The 8,128-nt window shown below is 42.9% G+C and overlaps 1 non-coding gene across 1 annotated transcript; it reads left to right on the top strand.

Moving 5' to 3' along the window:
* The first annotated feature begins 6,565 nt into the window (after positions 1-6,565).
* Positions 6,566-6,638, top strand: TRNAV-UAC (transfer RNA valine (anticodon UAC)). The gene has a single exon. It is a non-coding gene; the product is annotated as a tRNA-Val (tRNA).
* Positions 6,639-8,128: the final 1,490 nt, after the last annotated feature.

Below are 8,128 nucleotides of genomic sequence, written 5' to 3' on the forward strand. Positions count from 1 at the left end.
GAAACTCCTCCTTGAAAAGATTGAGAAGGAGATAACAACATTCAAGGATAACACCATAAATTTCAAAACATCGAAATTTGAAAAAGACAAAAAAACCTTCAACTTGGAGACTGTGTATCCTTATCTCAAAGAAGATTTTTACACCCGGTCTGAATCCACCAGACACCTCAATACCCATCAAGGCAGATCCAAAAAAAGATTTGTCACATTCTCAGAAACCTCCTCTTCAGAGTCATCAGCTGAGTCAGATCCAGGGGAAGGATCGTACAACAGGAACCAACGGAAGAGGCCTTTTTTAGGACAAGGCCAACAACAACAGCGGAGCAAATTCAAACCTCAACGATGGGAAATGACCACGCGCAAGCAGCACTACAAGTCATAGAAAATTCCTCTATCATTAACATCTCCAACAAGATTCTTACCAAAGCGGAGGAAGAATTGTTGCAATTGGGTCTTTCATTTGTACCTGGCACACGTATAGACTTCACCAAAGTGAAATTGGAAGTGATTGAATTCTTTAGGAAAATTCGACTTAGATGGTTCTTTAAAGATGCTGTGAACCAGCCACAAACAGAGGTCTCTGGTCTTAGAAATAAATCATCCTTTTGTCCACCGAGCAACAACATGGCGAAGAATATCATCACCTTCGAACAAAAAGTGTTATCCTCACTAAATGTGTTGAAGAAGAAGAGACAATTCATACCAGCTAATCTCTCAAAAGGTCAAAGGCAAGCCATATGCGCACTTAAAAACCAGCAGGAGACAGCCATTAGACCGGCGGACAAAGGAGGGGCAGTGGTCCTGTGGTCTAAAGAATTGTACAAAGCGGAAGGTAGGAGCCATGTCTACAATCTAAATTGGTATCGCCGCATCACACAAGACCCTACCGCGGAGATCACTCATGAAATATCTCGGATGGTGAAGGAGGCGAGAGAGTAGAATACTTGGTCCAAAGGAAGCGGAATTCCTAGTCAAACGATTCCCTCGAATTCCCCATTTGTAATTTCTTCCAAAAGTACACAAAGACCCCAACACACCACCAGGTCGACCGATAGTGTCAGGATGTGACTCAGTGCTGGAGCCAATTTCCAAGTTCGTTGATGTTTTTTGAAGGAATTCGTCACCAAAGTACCGTCATATCTTCGCGATACATTGGAATTCATAAACAAGGTTGAAGGCCTGGAATTTGACCCGAGTACACAACTTCTAGTTACAATGGACGTTTCGTCCCTATATACTCAAATTCCACAGCAAGATGGAGTGGACGTTATTGAAATGTATCTTGACACCAGACCTCATCCTCATAGGGTACCCACCGAGTTGATTGTAAATTTCGCGGCTCTTGCTCTAAAAAAGAACCTTTTTATGTTTGATGATGAAATGTTTCTGCAGATTAAGGGATCAGCGATGGGCTGTCCCTTCGCACCGGAGATGGCAATACTATACATGGCCCAGTACGAAGAGAAGTTTGTGTATAACAACTACCCGTACAGAGCCCATATTGGGCAGTGGCTCAGGTATATAGATGATGTGTGGTGTATCTGGAATGGTACACCACAATCTCTAGAAGAATTCCATGACTGGTTGAATAACCGAAGTCCAGGCATTAAATTCAGTTTGGCATATGACTGTAAAACTATGCCATTTTTGGATGTAGAGATCAAATCCACACCGGAAGGCCTCAAGTCGACTCTGTTCCAGAAAAAAACTGACAAGAACAATTCCCTGCATTATAAAAGTTATCACCCGAAGAGCCTTAAGAACAATCTCCCCTACGGACAATTCCTTAGGGTGAGGAGGAATTGCTCAAGAACAGAAGACTTCGTCACTCATGGTGAAGCACTCCCCAACAAATTGAAAGAGAGAGGATATCCGGCTAAGCTCTTGAAACACTCTATGAAGAGGGCAAGATGGACACCTAGAGAACATCTTCTGCAGAAGAGAGTAAAACCACAAACGGAACGGATGGTATGTGTATCCACTTTTGGACCCCACACAACTCCGGTGCAGAAAATTATCCGGAACAACTGCCACTTGGTCAAGGAAGTCATTCCCGAGATTGGCAAACCACTGTTGGTGTTAAAGAAAAATCGAAGTTTAGGACAGCAGATTTCCTCTACTCGGGCGACAACCAAAAGAGAAACACAAAGTACCCTCTTCAACATGGGCCCAGTGAAAGGACACCATAAATGCGGCACATGCTCGGTGTGCAGCCTGACGATGGAAGGAACACACTTCACTGACGGCAAAAAACATTGGCGGCACGAGGATTTCACGAACTGCAAAACCAAATATGCAGTCTATGCCCTAACCTGCCCATGCGGGAAAGTTTATATAGGCAAAACAACACAAGAAGTGCGCCAACGCATAATCCAACATAGAGCACGGATTAATAACAAAGTACTTACAGCGCCACTAGTGTCCCACTTTCTGAAAAAAGAACATTCGGTCAGTGACCTCAAATGGACGATCTTGGCAAGTATCAAAAACATTGCGGGTGCCGGTGGGGACCCGGATGTACGACTGGCACAAAAAGAGGCCTACCTCATTTTAAAATTCGACACTGCTATGTCGGGACTTAATGATCTTAATGAATTTAGTAATCTATAGTGATCTGTATGTCTGCAACGTGAACCTGCCCCCGCTTGCTGCTGCCCATGTGATCGTAGTGTACTAACTTTCAGATAACCCCAGCAAAAGAGGATCCATTACACTACGTCACAATAGATTTTGAGACATTAGTACATTTAAACACGAGTCTCAGGTTGTAAGTCACAGCTACACCTCAATTCCAAAGACATGATGGATTAAACTACGTCTCCCAAAAGGCACCGGGACAGCAGTCAGTTCAAATACAGGAAGACACGCCCCCCCGGGCTAACAAGCTGTCTTCCAGAACGAGATGGGTGCCGGACCGAAGCGTCTTTAAACTCCGCAGAGAAGTAAGTCATCTGTCAGGGTCACACTCGATACCGAGAGAGTGGGAAAATAACGGCTTCCTAACCGCTCGCTCTTTGTATCAACAGCTGACAAGCCCGTGCGGCGGCCGCTGCCTCCACACGCGTGCAGTGAGAACAAACTTGCCCAAATACGAAGGTAGGACTGAATAAGTTCCCGAACGTCCTAGCAATGTAGATGTAAAAAATGGGCAATAATAAGAGGTCCCTTTGCTTTCTCTAGTTACAAAGATCTGCACAATGAATAACTGACGTGTGCCGGCACCCCCCTTTCCGCAATCTTTGTGCACCATTGAGGTATGTCATGGTCATATAAGTGTACAAGTGCAGCACAGCTGGGACAGTGTAGTATCGTATCTGAGATCTTTACGCTATTTGTTCACAGGGAGTGATCCGAACCCCTCATCAATAAGGTACCTTTATTTTCAGAGTGTTTGAGTCTGAGCGAGGAGGTTGTTTGAATTAGTCCCTTCACTGACACCGTTCTTTAATTATTATTTCACAGTGACAACGACCCCCCAGTCCATGTCCTGAGGAGAACCCGTTAAATCTGATTGGGTTCGAAACGCGTCGACGTTCTTACCTCCAAGATACTAAATAGCTAGGGCTTGATAGGAATCAATTAACACACTTGTAAATTACTGAGCAGTTTCTGTGTTATTCCTAGTCAAAGCACTCTGTGACAAATTTTATTGTGTATCTTGTGTGGGTGGCAACAAGTAGGCTATTATTACAATCTGTTAGTCCACTTGTTCAGTCTGTATCCAGGATTGGTGCCTCAACGATTGATTGATCTGAGGCATAGCATAGTTGTCCATGTTAATTGTTTGTTACTATTTTCTTGTTTAAGTATTTCGTTTGATATGTTTTTTTCAGTAGATTGAATGTATTTTTGTATCTCTGTAAATGTTGTGTTGTATCTTTTGATGCCAAAAAATTCCTAAAAAATCTTTTATAAAACAAGAATCAATCCAATACAAATGGTTGTCCAACCTAGCAATTGATTTTACTAGGGTGCGCATTATTGTATCGATTCAATCTGCCCGGCCATTGTTTTGTTTACTTCACAGTGTAATTAAGGGCATGGCTTAAAAACATGTACGCTAAAAATCTGTGCTTAGCATAGAGTACCACCTGAATTGTATTTTGCTGTTTCTGTCAGTGCATCCAAATATATGACACAAGTAACATCACACCTACAAGAAGTCTGGACTATTGGCTTTGTCAATGGTTGTTAGTTGCATAAGATAAATAAGCAGCAACTATGGCTTGTATATAATATTGAAAAAGTTTCCAGTTGAATCCCTGGTGACACCAGACATGTTGCTGCTCCTGAGTTTCAAAATAGATGAGAAATCCAGAGAGAAAATGACTCTCTTTAAAGGATTTCCCTTCCCCTATAACGCTCACCTGGCATGAGGTCAAGCCGAAATTTCTCCACTAGTAAGAAGTGAATATTGTGAGCATTGATGTGCCTGCTGTCACTGCAGTCCGAAGAAACTGGGCTGCCTGTGCGAGGGCACAAAACAGAGCTTGATAGAGACCCGTTTCGAGCCCACTTTAAAAAAAACTGCTGGTGCTCAGACCCAGTGAGACCCGGCCCACTTAAAAGCCCTGAAAATGAAGCAACAGCAGGAGAGAGCAATGAAGCAACACGGGAGAGCGGGACCTAGGACCTGCTCCCATCAGTAGCAAATTGATGGATTGGCAATCCCATATCAGAGGTACCTGGCTTGATATGGGATAATAAGTATGATACCACTTCTTTAGAAATATATTTTCCCTTCAAATTAGAGGGATTAGGGCTTCATCCAAACTGGCAGAATCCTCTGAGCCCAGACACCCTCCTGCTCCCTTCTTAGAGTGGCTGCCAAAGTCGCCAAAACAATAATGCATATATTTCTTCCTCCCCGGCCTCACTGTGCTTCTTCCTGCGTTTAGGGGAAGCAGAATGGTTTGATGATACAGATGAAACAGAAGGGGATGGGGAAGTATACCTAGACTGCTAAATATTGGAAAAAGACACTCTCCCCTTTGTGCCTCCAAAGTGAAAGGATGCTAATGAGCAGGACGCCCTGTTCCAAAGCCCACAAAATCTCAAGAGGGAGGCTAATGTATGCTGTTGCAGGAAAGGAGGAAAACAGCAGCAGGGACCTTCTGAATCTGCACCCACGCAAGAGGTCACCACCCATTCAGGCCCAGCAAGAGAAGTAAGCAGACCTCTATCGAGTCCTAGCCCTACAGGAACACACACGTTCTGGTCCCAGTTACAGGAAACAAAAGACAGGAGGAGCTAGGAGCACTGGCCACTTTTATGGTACCCAGTTACTGTGGGTAGGGCAGGGTTCACAAATCCTCCTAATTGTAGGTCTCGCCTGGCATTAGCAGCGCGCATGAGCAACACTCGCCATGCGAGGGCTTCTTGTAACCGATACAATTTTGGAAGTGGAGTGTAGGCTCCGCCCCCTGTTGCCATTCGCTAGAGTTATCGCACATGCTAAACCCTGGCTTCCCATTGTTTGTGAGGCTGTTTAGTCCCTCCTAGTTACCACCCTGTCCAGTTTTAGCCCTGCCCACCGTACTGGATGCTTTTCTGGCAGCTTGACACTTTCTCCTTCATTAGTCGGTACGCACTCTTTTCTTCTCATTCGGCTTTGGCAAAGTCAGCTGCGTGTTTATTTTTGTATCACGCTTTCACTTAAAGTGAAAGCGCAATGCAAATATAAACACGCGGCTGCCTTTGCGGTACCGTGCTTGTTATATATATGTATTTGATTGTGACCTCGTACATCCTGTTATCAATGCCACTGCTGTTAGTCATACTCTTCCCAAGCCGCCCACCGACTATACGTTCATAAATTATCACGTTTTTTGCAGTGAGGACGAACGTGATTAAAACAAACTCTGAAAATCCTGGCATTGTCCAAACATGCTCTGTTGGAACATTTGCCTTGAATGTTGTCGACAGACAATCAAGCCGGAGAGATCATCGGATCTGAGATCCCTTTGTGACCACAGGAGGCGGAAGTGAGCCGTGCACAGACGGTGGTGGCGCTGCCCGGCTGCAGAGTTCACCGCCTGCCCTGGTGCAGACCACGTGCACTGGCAGCCAGCACTCACGACCTGCATGTGTGTGCATACTGCAGTCACACTGGTGCTCGCTCAGCCTTGCACAGGTGGCCGCAGCCCTTCCCTGTCGCAAGAACAGGCGTGTTACACCAGCATTAATGCTGAAATGAGGAGCATCTGTTACACCAGCATTAATTCTGAGATGAGGAGAAGCAGTTACACCAGCATTAATTCTGAGATGAGGTGAAGCAGTTACACCAGCATTAATACTGAGATGAGGAGCATTGCTTCGCGGTTCTCTTCGTTCGGGAACTTGACGCTTTGAAGCCTCCAAGTTTCCATCTGCTTTTCTCTTTTTTTCCGCTTCTTTTTCCTATACATTCGGACTTTCTCGCACCACTCTTGTCTCCCTTCACTTGGACCACATTTATTCCTAAAATGCTGACAATTCTCGTTTTATTTTATTTTTTTGTTACGGTGAAATCACTGCACGATGAGTGCACATATTAGGTGGTACGAGCTACTATGAACCCATTGTAGGTTTTATAGTGTAGTGGTTATCGCGTCTGCTTTACATGCAGAAGGTCCTGGGTTCGATCCCCAGTGGAACCCAATAGTATTTGTTTTGCAAATTTTTTACATTTATAAATATAAAGCACAGCTGCTCACGATGCAAAATATATCACTAAAAGACATCTGAAGTAATAAAAAAATAAGTACATCGAACAACCATAAAGCAATAGAGCAGTCGGTCTTTTAATGTGGAGCGGTTAAGTGATGGGGTGGGCGCTAGAAGTTAAATGGCCGAGGGGGCCTTGATAGCTCACTAATCACTGAACCTGTTTTTTATATATATATATATATATATAGATAGATAGATAGATAGATAGATAGATAGATAGATAGATAGATAGATAGATAGATAGATAGATAGATAGATAGATAGATAGATAGATAGATAGATAGATAGATAGATAGATAGATAGATAGATAGATAGATAGATAGATAGATAGATAGATAGATATCCAAAATTCACAACTCGGTGCTGGATCACTAAAATTGCCTCTCCCCTTCCTCTTACAACTGCAGTCCGAGGGGGCGAGCCTCTTAACACCATATATATATCATAAGAAGAAACTGGAAAATCCTGCAATTGGACACCACAGTTGGCGAAAAAATGGGGCCACATCCGGTATTAACTTATCGAAGGGCTAGAAACCTAAAAGATCAGTTTGTCCATAGTCATTTCAAAAATGTGAAAACAACGTGGTTGAAAACAAAGGGGTTCATAAAGTGCCATAACTGTAAAGTTTGTGAAATTGCGAAACCTACAATTGAAAGCACCATGGCAAAGAGCAAAGTATGGCAAATAAAAGAATTAATCACATGCAAGAGTCGGTATACAATCTACATCATTGAGTGCCCCTGGAAGTTAAAATATGTGGGGAGCACCATATGCGAACTAAAGAAACGCATACTCGAACATGTTCGTGCCACAAAGATGGAAACAACGCGGTAGCCAAGCATATGGCAACCCATCACAATGGAAACTGGAAACTTCTCAAATTTTATGGAATAGAAACAATATCTTCTTCAGACAGAGATGGCCACTGAGAAAAAACTCTATGCCAAAATGAGTCACGACATATTCTGAACTTTCGGACCATGACGCCCTTTGGACTGAATCAGTTGGAAGAACTGTACATACATTTGTGAAATTAAAAATTTGCTTCGTTTAGTATGAATGCATCAGGGATCTGAAGGAAGAATTTTACATTGCCCAGCAAACAGAAAAAAAAGGGAGAAGATAAAAGATATCGATTAAAATAAAATGTTCTTTGGGATCACAAGAACAAAGGATGACTAAGTGAAAAACAGTGATGACCCACTGGAGGGTTTAAAATAGAATCGATATAAATAGCAAAAATATAAATTTTATTGATAATGGATGTATAATCAGATGCATAAATGCATATAGTTGAATCCCAAATGTCTTAGAACAATAAGTGTAAAATATCGTTAATATTGTTGTTTTTGCTGGATGAGATATAATGTTTAAATACCATCATAAACTGTTGAATTCATAATGAATTAACTCACT

Source organism: Lissotriton vulgaris, chromosome 5 (assembly GCF_964263255.1).
Source record: "Lissotriton vulgaris chromosome 5, aLisVul1.2, whole genome shotgun sequence".
NCBI classification, from domain to species: domain Eukaryota; kingdom Metazoa; phylum Chordata; class Amphibia; order Caudata; family Salamandridae; genus Lissotriton; species Lissotriton vulgaris.